This window comes from Halichoerus grypus, chromosome 9, assembly GCF_964656455.1.
Source record: "Halichoerus grypus chromosome 9, mHalGry1.hap1.1, whole genome shotgun sequence".
Lineage (NCBI taxonomy): Eukaryota > Metazoa > Chordata > Mammalia > Carnivora > Phocidae > Halichoerus > Halichoerus grypus.
The window spans coordinates 108,889,898-108,912,595 of NC_135720.1; the positions used below are offsets into that span (position 1 = coordinate 108,889,898).

Consider the following 22,698-nt stretch of genomic DNA (forward strand, 5'->3'; position numbering starts at 1 on the left):
AAACAGGAGACTAGAAGTACATTGCGTTGGGGAAAACTCCAGACAGACAGTGTTCAGAAAGAGTTAAAAAGCACCTGTAGGCCTCACTGACCAGGAGAGCAATGTTCACTCAGCCTCTCAGTTGACCCGGGACAGAGCCAAAGGATCCCTGCTTCCCCAGTGTCCCATCCAGTGACCCTTTCACTCTTGAAAGAGTCCTGGTTTAGATAGTAAATTACATGGTCATCCTTGCCTTCCAGGAAATTTATGACCTTTTCCAACAGCCCCTGGGCAGGAAAACAATTTGGCTTCTCAAGGTCATTGAGTTGCCTTCTTTCTGCTCCTTGTTACAGAGCTTCTCGTCACAGCCACCATCCCAGAACCAGCACAGGCTCAAGGGACACAGCCCCCACATTGGTGTCTGTGTTTCTGCTCAGTGTTAACACTGAAGCCAAAACCATTCACCATCAGATGCCCAAATGCACAAGCTGTAGATTCAAGCATATCTGTCTTATAGCCTGACTCTGAAAGTTTCTTGCTGGCTGACAAGCCACTCAACCCCTCTGAGCCTCAGTTACCTCATCTCTAAGAGGGGTAATGACACCCAACTCATCTCATGGGACTGCTGTGGGAAGTAGTATAAGTGAAAACACCCAGCACAGTGCCTGGTCTAGGACACACCTACCTGCAGCAGGCTTCCTGGAACACAAGAGCTCTCAGAGGTCAAGGGTGTGGAAGATATGAACATCTCAGGAACCCCAGTGTATTGCTGGGACTCAAGCCCCTGTCCTACCAAGTGGGAGCTGCTTTTTCATCTTTATAGAAAATGAAAAACATGGCATGACCACTTCCTAAAACTGATGGTCCTCCTGAAGCTGACCACACGCATTCCCTAGGATCCAGCATTTCCACTCCCGGGACATACCAACAGGAATGCATTCATAGGTTCACCCAAGGACAAGTGCACAAATGCTCCTAGCAACACTGTTCACAACAGCCCCAAACTTGGAAACCAACCCTATGCCCATCAACAGAAGGGTGGATGCAGAAAGTGTGTTACTGTCACATTAACGGAATGCTACACAACAGTGAGAACTAATGTTCCATGCAACAACACTATGCTGAGGAAAAGGAGCCAGACAAAAATGAGTACACATCATATGATCCATTTATATGACATTTAAGAATAGGCAAACCTAATCCACAGTGTTAGAAGTCAGGATTATGGAAGGGCAGCAGCCAGAAGAGGGCATGCATGCTGGGCTTCTCAGTGCAGAACAGTGGAGGGGGCTTTAGAATATTCTGTTTCTTTATCTGGATGCTGGCTACACACAGGTGTGGTTAGGTGAAAATCCACCGAGCTTGAGCTATATAACTTATAAGCTGTGTATTTTTCTGAATCATCTTGAACTTCAATAAAAAGTTCTAAAAAGTTGAAAATGCAAAATATATTTCCTTTTGCAATAGAGAGTTGATCAGACGAAGTAGGCAGTCGACACTTAGCAAAAGGCAGTAGGACATTTCATTGAATAGATGTGTGTTGCCCCCTCTCCCCTCCCCGTGCTGTGCCAGGCACTGTGCAGGATGCTGGGCAAAGAGAGCTAATGAGACTGGGTCCCTGTTCTCCTTCATCAACATCGTTAACATTTCATAGTGTTCTCTTCACATCAGCCATGGTTTCAAGTAGTTCTCTCTTCTTTTTCTCTTTTTACCAAATCATTCATGAACTTCACCCTCATCACAACCCATTTTTACAGATAAGGTAACTAAGGCACAGAGAGGTGAAGTAACTCGTGCATGGACACACAGCTAGTAAGAACTGGAACCTGAATCTGAGCCCAGGGCTGGTGCTCTGACCCACAGCCTTCTCCTCAGAAATCTGGTCTCTGGACTCTGTTAGCCCCGCTCCCATTTAGACAGCTGCACACATCGATAACATGACCCCTGTTCAGGGCAGCAGTGATGGAGAACGATCAACTTTGTGTCTTGGAAAGGCAGTTCCCAACTCTGGGCAGTGGCCAGCCCCCTGCCACATGACAGGTGACACACTGATAAATATATTGACAGAGATTAAAAAAGAAAGGGAAGGTTAAAATGGCTTGGCCTTTCCACTGCCCCAAGTCCACAGAAACTCTGAATTTGCTTCAAACTGACTTCAAAGCCGCCTTGGGCAGTGTGGAAATACTGACCGATCTTCCCGCTGACCCAGAGTCACTCCCTTCCCTCACTGCCTGGTCCCAGGACCTGGAGGCTGGGGACTGTGGTGTCTGGGAGGAAGTGAGGGAGGGTTGACGCGGACCCCCAGGAATGTGGTCTACGTCCCGGAGTCCGGTACATCAAGCATCCATCCCATAGGCAAGCTTTACTTTGGCACTCGGGCAGGTGATCAGTATATGTGACCCGAAAGGCAGAAGGTTCAACACAGCACCGAAGCCTGCCTGTGCTAAGGACAAAGCAGAGTGAAACGGACACCCCTACGGGTGGGTCAGATCGGGCAGAGATCCATGCAGGCCTGGGTTCTCTGAGACTGCATCCCTTTGTGTTACAGAAGCACTGGTAATATGGAAAGGAATTCCCAAAGGGCAACTTGTACAGCCCCCCTTCTCCCTCTGGTCATGCTTCTACCCACCTATACCTACACCCCTCAGCCTCGCATAGGGGGAAGTGTGGCAGGGGCAAATGCAAGTTGGGCAATAAAAATAAAAATGCTTGCTCCATCTGTCCAGTTAGGACACAACGCGCTATTTGTAGGGAAATCAGTTGGGTCTCACCTAGAAAACAGATAAAATAGAGCACAAGAAAAAAATACACTTTTCCATAATCCAACACAAAGCCAATGATTACCTAGAAAATAATGGGCTGTTCCAAAACGATTTCATATGAAAGAGTCAAAATTTCTGGAGCAGGCAGGGGGTTATTCAGAAGGGCTCTTGGAATCCATTCCCCGTGGGACAGAGGGACGGACAGGAGGGAGCACGGAGCAGAGGGAGAAGTGCAGTTGCCAGGCCCCCGGTGAAGGCCTCGGTCAGCCCCCACGAGGAGCCCTGAAGCTGGGATGCCCTTTAGAAACTCCCCAAGTTGGTACAGAGGGGCCAGGCCTTCATTGCTCCCACCAATCATTGGATGCAGGTGACCCAGAAGGGGAGTGTGGGCAGGAGGGACGGTGGACAGGGCAACTCTCTTCAGCTGAGGCAGGTCCAAAGTGGGCTGGCCACTGGGGTCAGTCCCGAGCGAGGGTCAGGGCAGCACAGCATATGTCCACCACTCGGGGATCTGGACCCAGTCAGGTGACCTGAGTGCAGAGTCTGCACAGGTGACCATTACACTCTACTGCCTCATCTGTTTCCATCAGGACAGGTCTCCCATCTAATGCATCAGTCTTTGATATTTCCTGCTGCATTCCTGCACAGTCAGTGATGGAGGAGAACCAAGCAGGAAAGGCTAAATCTGATGAGAAGGGGGTGGGGCAGCCACAGGGCCTAATGCTTGATAGCTTCCCCAGGGGACCAAGCAGGACCACACAAAACACGCAGTCCTATCCCAGATGGTCACCAGGCTAGGTACATCAATCACTCAGCCTGAGTGCCAGAATGCAGCTTTCGTGGGTGATGGATGCTTGATATGTCAGGAGCAGGGACACAAACTGGTGATCATCCAGGATGAAACCATGTTTAATAACTGACTAATGGAAAAATAAATATCCCTACAAGAATGGCATGATCTCAAATATATAGAGCTCTGTGTGTGTGTGTCGGCCTAAAGAAATCAGAAAAAATAAAAAAAAGCTTGATGCATGGCCGGGGTAACCTGATAGATGATCAAGGGGAAGAAAAGTATGCTGCAGAGTAACGTGCAAAGTTAGATTCAGTTCCATGAAAAACAAACATTCAGACTACAGCTACCACTATACCTGTGTATGCACCAGTAGGTATTTGTATCAATAAAGTAAAAGGTAAGATGGCTTAATTCTGGGCTATTAACATTAATGACGAGGGTGTGGAGGGGGGTAATGTTATTCATTCTCCACTTGTCTTTTTGTTTTTCTGCATGATATTGATTCACTTGTTTAAGCAAGTAAGAATTATTCAGAATTTGGAAAAATCAAGAATATGCTTTTAAAATGATCAGCGTAGTGCCAGGTGCAGAGTGGGATCGTATATAAAAGTATTTCATCCCCTCTCCCTGCCCCTCACTTCAATTAGGTAGCTCTGAATAGTTCACTGGGGGTTGATCAAAAGGCCAAGATTTTTCTGTGCCCTCCTCTTAATCATTAGTAGACAATTTTACTTTAATATTCTTCCATGCACAATATGTATCCGCCGTCAAAATAAATCTGCCACTAAAATCTATAAAAATTATGCAACATATTCTGTAGTCAAATGGCAATGCTGTGAATTATCTGCTGTTTGCTATTATCCATGACCATGCTTCTCTCTCTATGACCGAGCTAACGAAAGCTGACCATACCAAGCCAACTCCCAATTATCTTGGCGCATATACATGCAAAGCCCAGAGAAGCCAAAACCCAACTTTTCACCACATCTGCTGACAAGAAGCCAAAAGGTTGGTTTTATGTTTCTTCCTTCTTTCCCTGTCCCTGGCTACCCCTTAGGAGAGGTGTTCCAGAGGGCAGGAACCAGCAGAAAGCACAGGGATGAGGACACAAAGGGTCCCCATAGTCTATAAACTGAGTGGTTCTTCTCTATATGGTTGGCTATGGGGATTTGCTCTTGCAATCCCATTAGCATCTGGGTAAGCCCTACTCACTCCTCAAGAGTTAATTCATCTATCACTGAGTTGAATCAAGGGTCTAATTGACATTATTTGGCTACCAGGTGTGGAGTCAACATTGCAATTTGACTTTGATGAGCTCCACACATGTAGAAGGCATGAAGGAAACTCAGTTCTTATCTGCTAATCCAATGGGTTAGATGTTGTGACAGAGCTGGGTGCCATGTTTGTGCGAGTCAAGAGGAAACAGTGATTGGGGGAAGCCTTGCAGAGGGTATTTGAGAGAGAAGCAGACACCTGAGTGAGCCTGGCAGGAAGACAGGACTGGGGAAGGGCCTTTCAGTCTATGAACTATGAGCAAGGGTGCAGAGGTGGGATATGCTTATGACCAGATTAAGTGCAATAAAACCTAAGTGAACCCGGGAGGAATGATGGGGATTGCTGGTCAACACGACAGACATTCAGGAGCACCTCACTCACACATCCGGGAGCCTGACCTGTGTTGGCTTGAAAGGACACTCTTTGTCTCAGAAACCTCAGAAACTTGTTTTTCTGCAACACACCAGCTCACCAGCTGATTCTTTTTGCCCACCACATCCCTTATTTCTGTCCAAAATACTGGATTTGGATTTTTACTTTAATCTACTTCCTTTTGCTTTCACTTGGTTAATTGCCAGTAACTACAACCATGATAGCAACGTCTAACATTGGTTGAGTTCTTCCTCTTGGCCAGAGGCTGACAATCCTTTCAGCCATCCTGCGAGGGACGTGTGATTTATTATTATCCCCTTTTTTCAGGTGAGAAAACTGAGACTCAGGGAGGTAAATAACATACAAGGTCTTACACCAGGTAAGTGGGGGAGCCCGGATGCAAGCACAGGTTTGCCTGATTCTAGAACCCATATTCTTGACCACCACGCTGTCCTGTCCCTCCACAAGATATACCCTCTGTCCCTGTCTGAGATGCAGAGCAGGAGCCATCAAACCTTTTCTGTTAAAGGGCCAGACAGTAAATATTTTCAGCTCTGCGAGCCTGAGAGTCTCTGTCACAACACTCAACTCTTGCCCTTTTAGTGTGAAAGCAGCCATAGAAAATCTATCAACAACTGTCATGGCTGTGTTCCAATAAAACTTTACTTATAAAACAAGGTGACGGGCTGGATTTTGGCTGTTGAAATTGCTGGCTCCTAATCTATTGTAGTTTGGTTCATTCATTCATTCATTCACATAGCCAAAGTTCACTGAGGGACTTACCTTGTGCCTGGCACAGCTCCACGTCATGGGACTGCCGGGAACACCACACAAGTGCCCGCCCTCTTGCAGCTAAAATCCAGGCAAAGTGGTGGCTGGTTTCTGTTTGCTTTTCTTTTTTTTAACCCATGCCTGACACCCTAAATCTTAATGTTGGTACTCTCCACTCTTCACTTAGACCTTAGGAGGTCTCACTTACGCTTCGGATCACTTGGGGAATTATCAAGGCAAAACTATCCATACCTCGGGCCCCACTCCCCAGAGATTCTAATTTAATTGGTCTGGGGTGGGCCCAGGTTTTGAGACTTTTACAAGCTTCCCAGGTGATTCTAAAGAGCAGCCAGGGTTGTGCCCCACTGCCTGGGGAGCTGTTCCTTTATTTCTTCCACTCACTTACTGTGGGAAATAGGGTAAGTCTTTTAAGCCCTCAGAGTTTGAGCTGTAAAATATGGTCAATGCCAATCTCATAGGATTGTTCTAAGGATGAAATGAGGCCACATGCTTTTCAAACTGTAGGCTGTTACGCAAAGGTAAGGTACTGTTGTCATCGTGCCATTATTATTCAGTCTCAATGTGAGGTACTGCCTCAATGATTTCTCTCCCCAGTGTTGACTTTGATTCTTTGAACCAAGACCGCATCTGGGATTTCTAAAACACGCTCTATGGAGAGTTCACTAATAGCCCAGGTTCGTGGGTCAGTGAGTTGGTGGCCTTTCCTTTCTTCCCGTAGAGGATCACATGGGGCTGCCGTTTGTTTGGCATGGGGAACACTGACCTGTGCCGCCCCACTTTTGTGTTAAAGGTCTCCATCTCTAGCCTGAGATTAGCTGACCTTTGAGCACTGCTGTTAAGCCTTGAATAAGTAGCTTATTTGCTTTGACTCGTGGACAAATGTCCAAACCCATGTACTTTCTTGAGCTTAGAACCAGAGGGGGATAAGTCACTAACATTTTGAGAAGCACTGTGCAGTTTGCTAGATCCTACCCATATATTATTCGTCTCATCTTCAGAACAAGCCTGGGAAGTGAGAAGAGTCATTGTTTTCATTTGACAGATGAAGAAGGATCAGAAAGGATGAATAGCTTGTGACCTGCTGATGTCAAACTCAAATCTGAATCTACTTGATTCTGAGCCTCCTTCCACAGAACCGCGAGGCATCCTACAGATAGCTCTGCTCTGGCCAGGATGCAAAGAGATACCAAACTGCCTAAAGTTGATATTTTCCGGGTTCTTTTTGTTCTTTGCTTTGCTTTTTTTTTCTGTGGTTGGGAGCCCCAGAAAAAACCCCAGAACACCTGCTAAGACCCTTAGTCTGATAAGCCTTGCACATTACTGACAGAATGACACACACAAGTCCAAAGAAAAGTCATTCCCTCTCTGCATAGCATCTTGACAGTGCAGTTTTATAACCTCATAATGAAAGACAAAAACAAACAAACAAACCAAAAAATGTGAGAAAGGAGCTGGAGAACTAGATACTGCCAGGAGTGAGGAATTCACTGACCCCCAATCTGGGCCATCTCAAGAGATGTTGGCCATGGGCTGAGCCTCTTAAAAGCTGAAAAGTCATCCCAGGCCATTGTTAAAGAGAGAGCTTAAACAAAACAGAAACAAATGTGATCTTCAACATCTTAAATGTCAACTTGACGGATGACTTAGAACCTCTGAGATGGGCCAGGAGAACCTGCAGCTGCTCTCTCCAGCATCCGATGCTCCTTCTGTCTGTCGGGCTAGCCACTGCCTGAGACAGTGTATCAATCGGGGGCTGCCTCCCCACCCCATACACACCAGAGATACTTAGGGATAGCTTCCATACTTTACAACCCATCAGAGTCTCCCTTTACTCTGACTCGAGCACCCTGAGGAGCAGTGGCTGCCTAACCGATCTCGGACCTCAGGTTGGTTCTTTGAGACTCACCTAGCTCTTGATCTTCCAGTCCCACCCCCACCAGACACATACGACCTGCTCCACTGCCATCCTCCCTCCTGAGAGATCTCCAACACAGAAGTGGTTTCCAGGCCAAATACCCAGGATGCCTGTCACCTCCTTGCACTGCTCAAGGTAACAGACCAGGCATGCTCACGGATCATCCCCACTGGTCACCTTCTCTAGAGGGAGGAAATAAGGGTGACTGGAGCCCTGGGACTACCACCCACTGGCCTATAATAATGGAAAACTAGAAAAAAAAAGCTAGATTTGGGGAGAGGTCCTTTCCAAAACACATGGACTCCTGATGGCTGAAAAATGAAGAAATAAAATGATGCTATTCCCTTCATTTAAGGACCCATGACATCGCTAGCTCTGTTCTTAGTCCTTTTGCATAAATATCATTTGTGTAATAACCTTGTGAGGTCATTATCCCCATTTTACAGATAAGGAAGCTGAGGCTCAGAAGGACTAAGTACTATATACCCCAGGTTCCTAATTCTCTCCCAGGGCCAACTTCTCTGAGGTCCACACTCTCCGCTGTGCTGGGGTGTGTCTGAAGTCCAGAGCTGAAGGACTCTGGCTGTGGGAGCTCCTCTGTTATCAAAGCCAACTTGTTCTTCCTGCCAGGTGCATCTGCCCTTCGGACCTTCGGGAGAGAGCCTGAGGATGCTGGTCTCAGAGATGACCCAAGAGCAGGCCAGATGCTGGAGCTGACAGAAGAGGCAATGAGATCAGCCCAAGCGTCAGTGGCCTGGGAACCCGACCTGGGTCTGAAGTTGGTGACACGTCTCCCAGAGCAAACCCAGAAAGGTCAGAACCCCACGGACGCTCCAGAGAAACCCCACATGATGAAAGAGTTGCAAGCCCAGTTCTTGCCCTCAGCTCTCCCTGGGACAAGAGTGTTTCTCAGAGGCCGCCTCCTCTGGGTCCCCTGTGTCCCCGAGTCTTCAGTCTTCTATTTGCACGTAGGGGGAATGAGTGGGAACATTTAAAATTGGTACTTCCATTGGCTCCACTAAGATCAAAGAAACAAGAGTCTGCCTCATTGATTATCTCTGTAGCCTCCCAACCACCTGCCCTTAGGCTCGCCCTCTTCTTTACCCCTGCATCCAGCGCTCTTTGGTGAGAGGCAGAGTTTAACCTGTTTAGTTTCGAAAACTCTGAGGGCGGGGGGTTGGGAAAGCAGACTGGGGAGAGAACATGTTCCCACAGAAAGCAGTAGGCTTTCCACCTCCCCCACACTCACCAAAAGAAAACACATTCACAGGCCTTCCTACTGGTCCTGCCCTCTCCACCTCCCGCTTCCTGAACTCCTGACTTTCTTCTGAGTGCTAAGGCCCAGGAGAAGTTTCTCTCCTCTTTCTGTCCTGTTGGGGGCACAAGTATTCACTCAGCATCCCAGGATCTGGGAGAAAAGCTCTGAAAACTCCGGGAGTTAGGAGCCAGAACATGCGACAGGAGCAGGCAGCAAGACGAGAATAGCACAGTTGTCTTTTGTAAAGGGAGAAACAGGAGTCGGCTGCAGCTCCCAGCGCAGAGGAGACACGGGCTGTTTGTGCTTTCATGCCCGAGGCCAGGACCATCCCCACACAGCCACGAAGGCATAAACATGTGCCTGCACGTGCATCTCGCTGTACCCAGCTAGCCCTGTTTACACGTACTTTTGTTTACACTGCCCTTGGGATGGTCTCCCTCTTCTTCATAACATTTAAGTTGAAGACACAACTTCCGAAGTGAAACGAGCCTTTCTGACAGTGCTGTCTACTCAGTCTTTTACAGCACTTCCCCAGGGGTCAATTTGTATAATTTCTAAAATCCACCCCAAATCTCAAACTTCCTGTGGGTCCGTTCTTATATCCAGATGTCCTCCCTGTCCCTTCATTCCCTCATTTTTCTAGGACACAGGGAGAGTCCGGCAATCTTCCTCCCGCCCAAACATTGTAGGGTGGCTCTATTGCAAAATATAAAACGAGAGACCCCGTGAGGGCAAGGCGGAAAGGGCTCTCTTTGTGGTGGCCCCTGGTTCTTGGGTCCAACTACGGACATCCAGCACCGTGCATGGGGCAATCCAGGGCTAGCCGAGCCCTACAGCCCGCACCCCCTCCCGCCCACTCTGAGAGCACAATCCCCCCTCTGCTTCCTAGGGAAAATCCACTCCCTCCAGCAGCCCACTTTTCAGAGAAATCCAAGAAACTGACACCAAACCCGGAAGAGGGGAAACACAAAACTAAACTCTTGAAAGATGGGAAGTTGCTTTCATTCCCATGGAGACTTTAAGGAAAACCTCCAGGGACTCTTTCCTGGAGAGGGGTAATTTTCCTTCCTACCTTCCCAGGAACTTTGCAAATCCACCACAGAGCAGTAAAAAAGTGGCCAAGGCAGAGAGAGAAGAGTTAAATCAAGCCCAGGCCTCAGCAATCTGTGTTCAATTTTGATAAAAATCTCTCTCCTTCTCCCCCACCACCCCCCTTCCTCCACTCCACAGTTCAGACATGTCTCTTTATGTTAGGAGCTTGCATCTTGTTTGGGGCACAGCAGTGCTCCCCGAGAACCCGGCACATCCCTCCTCGTGGGCCCATGTGGCAGACGCATCCCTCCGACTCCGGGGCAGGACTGGCCACCGCACCCCAGTGTCCTGGCCACCGCAGCCTCCTCCTCCTCATCCTCCTTACAATTACCTGCCTCCAGACCGGATCCTTCCTTCCTCAGTTAAGTCAAAGTCCCATTGCCTGGCGATGTCAGGGCCCCAGCAGGAGGCTGGGCAGCTGCGGCAGGTGCTGAGGTCCCCAGAGTCAGGAGCCCCTTTCTGGGATGCTCCTTCCCCTCGCCCAAGGTCCCACTGCCTCTGAGAGCAAGAACCTCCCGCTCCCTCTGCCCTGCCTGCTGGCCAGAGGCCAGGCTTGCAAGTGGGAGCTGGGGCTGGGCACAAGCTGAGCCGGGAAAAGCCACCACCAAAAAGTTGTCAGTTCGGGGGGTACCGGCTATGTTCGTCCACTTGTGACAACAAGGAATCACATTTCAAAGCCACAAAAAAAAAAATTTTTTTTTCCCTAAGTTTTCCAAAGACATTTCCTGTGTCCAGATGTGCCAATACAGACAGACAGAGACACACACGCAAATCACCCCCAGACCCGCACAGACACGCACACAGGCCCTGGGAGCCCACTCAAAGACCGGTGGCTCCTGCAAACACTTTGCAGAAACAAAACAGGCAGCCTGCTGCGGAGCGGCCGCCTTTCCAGTCCCCTTTCAGCGCTGCAAAGAAAGCGAGGGGGGGGGGAGGGAGAAGTGTGGAGGTGCCGGCAGAAAGCACCCGCCGCCCCGCCCGGCCCGGCCCGGCGCGAAGCGGAGCAGACGCAGGGCCGCGCACTTACTCCGAGGACCCCATGGCGCGGCCGCCGCTCCCCGCAGCCCCGAAGCCGCTGCCGCCGACCGCCGCTGGCCCTGGCTCCTCTGGGCGCCCCCGGGCTCCGAGAGCGGGGCGGCGCGGCTCCCTGCCCGGCCGGCCCGCGCCCCCGCCCGCCCCGCTCTGACGTCAGGCGTCTTGGAGCGGGATATTTATGGCAAGGATCCTCTGAACGTTCCCTAGGTAGAGTTCTGATTGCAGTTCCTTGGGATTTGTAATTTTCACACTTTCAGGCAGAAAGGAGGGGAAGGAGGAAGGGCGAGCGCGGCCGGCAGGGCGAGGCAGACAATGAGGGTAGCTGTTTCCAGCTTTGGCAGGGAGCCTTCTCAGGGCTCCCTCTGTTTGGGAAACAAGCGAGGGTCAAGGAGGCAAGAGTGGCGACCTGGGCAGCGGGTTTCGGGCTGCTCCCCTGGGGAAGGGGCGAGAAGACCTGGTCTGAGCCGGCCGTGGGGGGTCAGGTGTTGGGGGATGCCTCTCGTTCCCCAAAGTGTTCCTCCGGGGGACCAGAAGTCCCAGGAAGGTGCTGGGGCAAGGACGGAGGTAAATCAGGCAGACCAGAACAGCTAATTAGAAGCCCTGGTCCACACCCTGACAACTTTTCCATTTCTTCTTTGGGAGTGTGTATGTATTAAAAAAAAAAAAAAGTTTGTTTTTATTAAATTACTTTCCACACTTCCTGCCTCTGTATAGCTTTTTCAACTCCGTGCCAGTCAATTCATCTTACTTCACTGCTTATATACAGAGTTTGAGCCGTTTACAATAGCTCTTATTCATACTTTTAAAAATTACTTTTAATTTTTTTTTCTTAAATATGATGGTGATCCATCTCCTTGACTCCACTGGAAATCACCTCAGTCAAGAGCAGCCTTGTCCTCCATGATTGGCACCATCGTCAGGGTGAGTATTTGATCTCTGTGCCCCCCCTCCCCCCGCCCCATCCCAGTAGCGTGCAAGCAAAGGGTGCCCACACTAGGTGATGACCGTTGCAGAGTTTTCTAGGTGTTTAGGACTGGATTCCAGTGGTCATCTGTCCCTCCACCCAGCTAAAGGGGCTTAAGAAAATGGCTTGGCTTAAGAGCCATCTTTCAAGAGTGGAGAAAACAAGGTATAATGCTTTATCCTTCATGATTCCCACAGACTGGAGAATAAACATAAATGTGATACATATGATTGGACAGATTGTTTCTGTAGTTCCATAACAGAAATGTGTAGGTATTCAACTCCCCGTTAATAGGAAGGAGCATGGATAACCACAAAACATCACTAAAAAAACACAACTCTGGTGAACTTTCCATTAGCCCAGATGGGGTAGAGGTGGGGGGATGCCTTAACCACAGTTACAGTGCAGCAGGGATTCAAGGAGTTGGAATGTGTTTACCCCTTTGGCAGGAGCTGGTTAGGGCTGATTGCCAGAAGGAGCCAAGTCTTGGGGCTGAGCCTCTTGGTGGGGGACAGCCAGAATGTTTTGGTCCAAGCCGCAGAGGGCCCACAGCCCTGCTGTTTGGTCACTGTCAGTTTGCCCTCCTGAGCATGATATCCCACTGCCACCTCCCTCCATCCCCTTCCTCACATCAAGGCTCCACTGGCAAGATGAGCTCTGCTAAGAACTGGTTTCCAAAAGCCATTGACAGACTCCCTTCTCCCTTGCCTTCCTCAACTAAAGAAACTGGAAGTCTACAATATTCACCACCCTGGACTCCCTTGTAGCTTGGGATAGCTAAGAAACCCGGTTCTGGCCAGTGAGTTGGCATGGAGAAGGCAAGAGTCAGCTTCCAGAAAAACTCTTTTAAGAAAAGGTCAGATTCAGATGGCATGCCCCCTCAACTTTTTGACACTCCCTATTCCTTCTTCCACCATTTTTCTCTTTTGGACATGATGCCTGGAGACACAGCAGACATCCTATAACCTTGAGAACAAAAGCCACTCAGTTGAGGATGGTGGCACAGGAAGGCAGAAGGAGTTGAGGCCCTAGATGACATCGTAAGTGACTGTGCCTTCCTCTGACGTCTTGGTAGGTGAGAGAAATAAACTCGTATGTGTTTAAATTATAATTGAGTCTTCTGTTGTTTACAACCAAATATAATCTTACCAGATACGTCTCGATCAACTCACCAAGATATAACATAATATTGGGACAATTCCTGAGCATTAGCTTATAGGTATGATTTTTTTTTTTAAAGATTTTATTTATTTGACACAGAGAGAGAGACACAGCGAGAGAGGGAACACAAGCAGGGGGAGTGGGAGAGGGAGAAGCAGGCTTCCTGCAGAGTAGGGAGCCCGATGGGGGCTCAATCCCAGGACCCTGGGATCATGACCTGAGGCAAAGGCAGATGCTTAACTGACTGAGCCACCCAGGTGCCCCAGGTATGATGATTATTTTTAACATGAAACTTTGCACTGGCATAATTCTTTATAGTTTTCAAAGCCTATACACATATATCTCCTCTGAACCTCACAATTTGGGGAGTTATCGCTATAACCTCCATTTTTTTTTCTATATATATAAGAGAAGCCAGATCTGATAACTGTCCTGCCCAAGGTCACACAGTCAGTAAACAAGGTACCTTGAATGCTAACCTAGTTCCTCTGAGTCCGATTCTGTGGATTTTCCACAACATCTTTATAATAACACAACAAAAACATCCAATGAAGAATCCATATTCCTACTAAGCTGACATCAATTTTATTTATTTCAACCTAGATGAAGCAGTTTGCAAGTAAATTCTGGAACTGGAAAGTGCCACAGTCCACTAGAGAATTAAGTTCCTGGATTCCCCTTCACCTTCCAGCTCCCCTCTGGTATCCTGCCCTGAATCCTTACAACTGCTCTTTCTAAAGTCAGTGACCTTTTCTGTGAATTGGTCTTGTCCCTCTTCATTTCCACATCCTTTAAAATGCTTATACCACCCCTTTCTTGAGGTTCCTTTCTCTCAAGGACATCTTCCCATCACTTCGACTTCCTTGTGTGCTTTCTCTTCCTGGTTCTTCCTTCACCTAGATGTCACCGTTCTGGAATCTGTCAGCAGCTGTCCTCCTGAGAGTCATAGACTGTCCTATGATTTGATCATTTCTTGTGAATTCCACCACAAGCTCTTGGGGAAAGTCAACCATTGTTTCTACAACCAAATGTACACACCAACCACCATTTTCCTCTCAATTTTGATCCCACTTTCCCAAGTATTTATTGTCATATTGCCCAGCATGTGGCAATGATTAAATAAAGGGTATGTATTTTTAATTATTATTGTTTTAAAAAAGACGCAGGAAAGTTACTAAGGCATAAGAGACTTTTATGACTGACTCATTTCTAGTATCAGGAACTATGATGTGACCATTCTCCCTTGAAAATCATGCCACAGGCCAATTGAATTGTCCACAGTCATAAGAAGATGTAGTGTAATTCATGGAAATTAGCAGCGGCATTCCAATTAGAAATGAAGTGACAGACCTAATGAGAAATAGAATATCCTCATTAACTGCTTTTAGAATTAACTCTTTTTACAATATCCTCATTAACTCATTCCAGGCAAAGTGAGAGAAAGGAAGGAATTAAAAATGAGGTGGGACAGGGTCAGACACTTAGTGGTGGGTGGGAACAGGGGAAGTGAGGCTGGGTAACAGAATATTCCAGGTGTGGGAGAAGGGAGTCTGTCCCTGCCCACGTGAGCTTACTCAGGTTCTGTTGGGAAAAGGAGCAGGAGAAGCTCATAAAACATGTGGATTTCAGTGCTGAGGAGCTGTTTTTGAAGCTGGTGAGCCCTGAGGAGTCCATAAAGTGGGAGGGGCCTTTCCGAGGTCATGTGTTTCACCCTCTACCCCACTCCCCACCATTGAGTTCTAAGGTAGGGAAGCATTTCCTATTCTCAAGATTGCCAGGGAGGGAGCCCCTTCTTCCTTCACCTGTCAGTCATCAACATGTTCCAGGCATGTTCCCTGAGCATACAGTGACATTCTATGCAGCACACTGCTCATCTGGAAAAGTCTTCCTCTTCACTGAGAGCTCCTCAAACAGTTCACCAAGCTTGCCCCAGCTTCCAGAGTCGACCATGTACTTCCAAGACTCAGCCTATTCATGGGGAGAAGTAGGCTTCACAAAGGTCCCTCCTTGCTCACTCCCCAGGGGTACAGCTCCCGGTCTATACCACATGGACCTTGGTAGCACTTAGTGAAGAGCTTTTGGAGAATGAATGAGAAGCCAGTGACTATGCCATCTAATCAAGATGAGCCTCTCTATGTATAACATGTTCCTTTCCCTGATTTACTGACATGGGCTATAGAAGATCATGAAGAGAAGTCCTTAGAATCAGAGACCTTGGTTAAATCCCCAGCCTTGCTTCTCAATGCTGTGTGATCTCATCATGGCAGGTAACTCTCTGAAGCTTAGTGTTTGTGATGGTTAATTTTATGTGTCAACGTGGCTCAGGCACAATGCCCAGATATTTGGTCAACCATTATTCCAGATGTCCTATAAGGATGTTTTAGGATGAGATTAACAATTAAATTGGGGAATCACCATAATGTGGGTGGGCTTCAACCAATCAGTGGAAGGCCTTAATAGAACAAAGATTGATCTCCAGGACTCTGCCAGCAGATGGCCTTCAGACTTGAACTGCAAGTCTTCCCCGGTCTCCAGCCTGTCAGCCTCCTCCATCAGATTTTGTACTTCTCAACCCTCCACAATCGCATGAGCCAATTTCTTTCTTTATTTTTAAGATTTTATTTATTTATTTATTTGTTGGGGAGTGGAGAGAGAGAGAGCACAAGCAGGGGGCGCTGCAGAGGGAGAAGCAGGCTCCCCGCTGAGCAGGGAGCCTGATGCGGGACTCGATCCCAGGACCCCGGGATCATGACCTGAGCCAAAGGCAGACACTTAACCGACTGAGCCACCCAGGTGTCCCATGAGCCAATGTCTTAAAATAAATCCATCTGTCCATCTGTGTGCACACACGCACGTGCATACACACACACACACACACACACACACACACACACACATCCTGTTGGTTTTGTTTCTCTGGAGAATCCTAGCACAATGTTCCTCATCAATAACATGAGACAAAGATCATTGCATCCCAAAGGATTGTTGAAATGAGGCAAAGCATATTGAAAGTCCCTACCCCAATGAATGCTTCTGAAACTGGGAAGGAAAGGATCACTGATTTGTGAGATTTCTCTGATCCCACCATGTATGCTGTCAGAATCGCCCCACTGATGCCCAGGCTCTGATCAGGAAAGTGCCAAACTCTGTATCGAGGGCACTGTTAATGCCTAGAAAGCAGAAGAAGCTTGTTCTAAACTGGACCCAGTTCAATAGGGACGTGTCGCACATCAGGCATTTTGATCATAGGCCCCATCCTGCTTCTCTCACTTATAATAAGGGATGAAATCTCCATTGTTTAGAACAGGCCTCCTGGCCTTCTATTATCAGACAGTAACATCCAAGGATACAACTAAAGGGAGAAAAAGTCCAGATCTACCACAGTTTCTTCCTGGAAAGGATCAGCAGGACATGAACTGCTCAAGGATGGTTCAAATCCTCATTGTGGTATATAGTAGAAAAGCCTCCAAATATGGCATCAGGAAAACCTGGTTTCTAATCCCAGCTCTGGCTTTTAAGCTGAGTAAGAACATCATTTGGCTTCTCTGAAAAATACAGATTAACAGGAGGATCAACTCCATGGTGCAAAGTGAGAATTGAATTATAGAACCTTTGTACCTTACAGATGGCCATTATTCTTATATGCTTGTCCTTCTCTTTGTCCTTTCCCATTTCCTGCCCACCCCCCCCCCCACCGAAAACACATGGCTGCTGTGTTAGTTAATACCGAGAATGCACTTAACATTAATGTACAATTCACCAGGTTTCTGGTATCCAGTTCTCTGCAAACGTCTTTGTCCGGAGTTAAGAAACTTCACCGGAATCAGACACGACCACACCAAATAGGCAGCGATTGGAAAATTGCCCCATAAAAGCTGTCTCCTTCCGAGGCGCAGGACTGCATTTTTTGAGAAGCCTTCTCAGGTTGTTTGCAATGGCTTTGAGGGTCGGCTCTGCTGCCTTGCCTACGTCAAAACCCTAAGTGTTTAACCACAAGACACACAATCCTGGGACATGGTGGCGGCAGCCCTCCACCCCCACGGCGAGGCAGGCCACGCGTGTGTCTAATCTGGTATGTGGCCCCCCAGCAGGGCCAGTGAGGCAGCACACCTGGCAAGATGTAGGATGGAATATCACACAGTGTGCAGAGTGCTTCAGTGGGCAAGGAAGGGGGTGACATTCCTTCTCAACGTCCCTACCCCCACCCCAGACAATGTGTGATCAGAGCCTAAGGTCTCCAGGCTGGGGAAGGCCATGCCCACTAGTAGCCACAGCTGCTCATGTTATTTCTGGAGTCAGAATACTTGCCCACTCACAACGGCATACAAACTCCCATTCTAGTCCCACTTTCAGTAGCTCAAAACCCTGTGAAAAATAATGCTCAGGGCCAAGTGTTTCAATTAGCTTCAGGGTAAAGTTGTATTTTGAAATGTGAGAGAAAGGAATCTTTCCACTGATCTCTACTGAGGGTAAGGATGGGTAACACACACACACATGCACACACACACACACACACACACACACTTTTCACCATTGAAAAATAATTTGAGGCTGCTTACAATCTTCAAGCATGTGTGACTCTGGGCTGGCATATACATGTGTGTACAACTGAGCAGGAACTTGTGTAAGACTAAGGGACTTCAGGAGAAGCATGACATGTTTCATCATTTGGTGGTTTTGTCTTTTAAAGGAAAATATCTTAAAAATGGCAAAGTGATGATGTTAGGAGTCTGTTCTTAATTACCACTCAGTAACTTGGCAATCTGGTTTATCCCATTCATTTCTTTTGGAAAGTTCTCAGTAACTTGTCTTTTCAGCTGTGTGTACACAATCAGACACACAGATAGAAAGAAAGATAAAACCCACCCCCATTTCCCTTGGAAAGAGCACAGGACATTGGCACACTTAATGAATTCTCCTGTAAATATGCACAAGCACAGATTTTCACACACTGGGGAGTTTCATAGACACCCAATAGGTGTATTTGATGCTGTATATATGAGGTTTGGGACTCTGGTGAGAAGATTTTTCTTACTTTCTTTAAAGAAGAGGAAAAAGAAGAAGGAGGAGGCGGGGAAGGTGGAGGAAGAGAAGAAGAAAGACAAGGAGCAAGAGGACAAGGAGGAGGAGAAATCCTCCTCTAATGCTATTTGTTCATTCACTCCTGTTAGGTGCCAAGCACGGTGGTAAGCCTTGGAGATGCCAAGATGAACAAGATGGGGTTCTTATCAATAAGTAATTTAGTCTAACGGAGACACCATGCAATCAAGATCTACATTCAGGTTAAAAAAAAAAATAGAAGTGCATGAAACTTTCAGAATTGTTGTGATTAGCAGGAGGTAAAAGGCAGTAACATACTTCCTGCCTTAGGGGAGTTCCCTGGATGAAGAAGAAAATACTGTCCCTTTTACTGGTAACTTCCAGGCCAGTATTTCCAAACTGTATTCTACAAAATGTTAATCCCTTTAAATGGCTTGCCAGAAAGGTAGGGGGAGAATTCCTCATGGTCAAATAAATAAAATAAATAAATAAATAAATAATAAAATATAAATAAATAAAAATATAAATAAATAAAATAAAAATTATAAATTCTATGAGCCCCACCCCCCCTTGGAATTATACAATGCATATCAGTATATTGAAGGTTCTGAGAAGGCCTGCAGAAAAAGAGATCTGCCTATCTTTGCTTAGCACAGTATTCCCCAAAGTTATTTCCTCATAGGACCCATTTTTCACATAACATCTATGAACATTCCATAACTTTAAGAAACACTGTTTAGTCTGAAGGGGACCATAAGATATTTCTAAAAATAAACACAAGTGTAACAGGATGCTGAATTGGAATTTTTAATGAGGCAGCAAGATACAATAGATAAGAAATTCTAAAATAATGTTTCAGAGTGAGAGCAGATTTTCAAAAGGAAATATCTGGGTGCTGGTTTTATGCCTCCAAAAACCCCCTCCTATAAAAAGAATTGGAAGTGTGGAAGTTGAGAAAGAATGTTATGAGGAGGATTTCTTTGAGAGACCTGCACTAGAATTCCATCCCTTTACCCCCACAATGAGAACAGCTTGAGGGTGATGAGTCAAGGACCTCACTGACTGCTTCCCAAAGCTGGGAATTGTGGACAGTGTTGGAGTCCAGCCTGGAACTCTAGAGGGCAAGAGACAGATGATGAATTGATTTCATGGTGGATCAAAGGAGAGCAGTTCCTTTATTGGGAAGGTTGGCACTCTCTGAGCTTGCTAGGACATGGATTAATACATGTTTCCTGAGGACCATATGTGGGCCACATGGGAGAGAAAGTGAGCCAGGAGCCCTTTTTAGATCCTATCAAAGAGGACTACCTGGAAGAATTATGGGGCCACTATATCAAGAGTTGATATGGAGTGGACCATTGGAAAACCAAACTAAGTGGGGGGAAAGCAGATGAAGTAGGAAAATGCACAGCCCATATCATTGGAGTTGCAGGGGCCCAAATGAGTAATCTCTGAAGAATCCACCAAAGGGCTCACAGGAAAAAGAATCTGATATATGCAAAGCCATTTCACAACTACACCAATCAAGTAAAAACTTCTCTGTCAAAGGAGAGACTTCCAACCATGACTGAATAAGGAGATTAGCATACATTGTGTCCCCAAAGCAACTATAAATCTGGATTAAATTGACAAAAATAACCATTTCAACACTCTGGAAATCAACTAAATGCATATGACAATCTGAGAGGTGTTTATACTTCAAAAACTGATGAACTTTGGGTAAGAATAATGAGAATCTTTGATGTTCTAGCTTGAGGCTGTGTGAAATCACTGACTGACCACTAAGAAGACACAAGGGTGACCTTTGGGAAGCCAATTTTATAAATAGAAGTAAAAATATTCAAAACAAAACAGCTGAGACTTCAGTGTCCATATACTGCAGGTTTCATAGATTTAGCCAAGGCAAGTTACAAAACAAACAAACATAACAGCTACAGTAAACTTTAGTGTGGGGGAGGGGATAAGAATCCAAAGTTGCTACAAAAGGCCATCTAAAATGTCTAATTTTCAACAAAAATAATTTACAAGCCACACAAAGAAACAGTAAAGTGTAATCCATATGCAAGAAAAAAAAAGCAGTCAATAGAAACTGTTTTGAGTGTCTTCAAATGCTGGGTTTAGCAAAAACTTAAATTTTTTTTTTAAAGAAAAAAACTAAAACTAAAGAACTGAAGAAAGCCATCTTTAAAAAATTAAAAGAAACACGTTCTGCATGGAGCACTGGGTGTTATGCACAGACAATGAATCATGGAACACTACATCTAAAACTAATGATGTAATGTATGGGGATTATCATAACAATAAAAAAATTTTTTAAAAATTAAAAGAAAGAGTGACAACAATGAATGAACAAATAGGGATTCTCAATCAGGATGTAGATATTATAGTTTTAAAAAGAACCAGATGAAAATTCTGGATTTAAAAAATACAACTAAAATGAAAAATCCATTGTAAGGCTCAGTAGGAGATTCAAGATGGTAGAAGAAAGAGTCAATGAACTTGAGGATAGATGAATAGAAATTACCAATCTGGGGGTGCCTGGGTGGCTGTCAGTTAAGTGTCCGACTCTTGATTTTGGTTCATGATCTCAGGGTGGTGAGATCGAGCCCTGAGTTGGGCTCCATGCTGGGTATGGAGCCTGCCTAAGATTCTCTCTCTTCCTCTCCTTCTGCCCCTCCTCACTCTCTCTCTCTTAAAAAAAAAAAAGTAAAATAAAATTTTTTTAAAAAGAAATGACCAATCTGATGAACAGAGAGAAAAAAAGAAGAAAAACCAATGGAGCCTCAGAGACCTGTGGAACATCAACTTTGCCAATAAACATATAATGGAAGTCCCAAGAGAGAAAAGATAGAAACAGATCCCCCCAAATTTATGGTGGCATAAATGTTCCAAAATTTAATGAAAATCTACTGGTCTACTTAAGCTACTAATCCAAAAAGCTCAAAAACTCTAAGTGGAATAAACACAAAGGAATTCAGACCTAGACATATCACAGTCAAATTCTTCAAAGCCAAGACAAAGAGAAAATCTTGAAAGAAGTGGGGAAAAAAGACTCATTACATGTAAGGAGTATCAATAGGATAACGGTTGGCATCTCATCTGAAACAGTGGAGACCAGAAGACAGTAAAATGACATATTCAAACAGCTGAAAGAAAAATATTCTTAACTAATAAATTCTAAATCCAGCAAAAATATTCTTCAAAAATTTAGGCAAAATAATCTAGCATAATTAAAAGAAAAAGAATATGACACTCCTTAAAAACTTATTTAACACACACACAAAGCTGCCAAGGAAGAACAGGAAACAAACAGAAAAGAATGAAAAGAATAGCAAAATGGTCAATGTAAATCCAACCATAAAAATAAGTACATAAAATGTGAATGAACATGTAGAATCAACTACACACTATCTGCAAGAAAAGCATCTTAGATTCAAAGACACAACAGGTTGAAAGTAAAAGTTTGGAAAAACAATATACTGTGCAAACAGCATCCACAAAAAATCTGGAGTGGCAATATTAATGTTGGGCAACACATACTGCAAAACCAGAAATAGTATTATAGGCAAAGAATATTTCATAATGATAAAACAGTCAGTATTTCAGAAAGATACCAAAAATTACAGAACCTCAAAAGTCATCAAGTAAAAAGTAACATAATTGAAAGAAGAAATAGAAAATTCAATAATAATAGTAATCAAATCACTAGACAGTAAATTAGCAAGGATATAGAAGACTTGAACAGCTCTATCAACCAACTTGCCATAATTAACATCTGGTATATATGTGTATGTACATGCGTGTGTGTCTTAAAGGCTACTTTGTCTGATACTATAATTTAATTCCTTTGTGGTCAAACACCATATTTTGTGTGATTTCAATCTTTTTAATGTACTGATACTTGTTTTATGGCCTAGTGTATGGTCTTTCCTGAAGAATATTTCAAGTGTGCTTTATAATCTGCAGCCATTTTATCATTAGGAAGTATTTTCCTCTCTAATACTATTTCTGTTTAGCACACCTGGAACATTCTTTAACAAAGACCATATATTGGGCAAAATAAGTTTCAATAAATTTGAAAGGATTGAAATCATGCAAAGTATGATATCTGACCACAAAGAAATTACATTATGAAACAACAACAAAAGAAATCTGGGAAGTCCCCAAATATTTGGAAATTAAACAACATACAGTAGTACCCTCCCTTATCTGTAGGGGATATGTTCCAAGACCCTTAGTGGATGCCTGAAACCACAAATA

The 22,698-nt window shown here is 45.5% G+C and overlaps 1 protein-coding gene across 3 annotated transcripts in view; it reads right to left on the reverse strand.

The window, feature by feature from the left end:
* The window catches only part of DAAM2 (dishevelled associated activator of morphogenesis 2), a 126,509-nt gene extending 115,105 nt beyond the window's left edge, over nucleotides 1-11,404 (reverse strand). For 2 of the 3 annotated variants that reach the window (XM_036087342.2, XM_036087326.2), the window contains exon 1: nucleotides 10,570-10,876. The gene's annotated coding sequence lies outside the window, so the exon portion shown is untranslated. Of the gene's footprint in view, nucleotides 1-10,569; nucleotides 10,877-11,265 lie in introns of those variants that run through there. The other variant, XM_036087336.2, reaches the window with a different exon arrangement.
* Nucleotides 11,405-22,698: the final 11,294 nt, after the last annotated feature.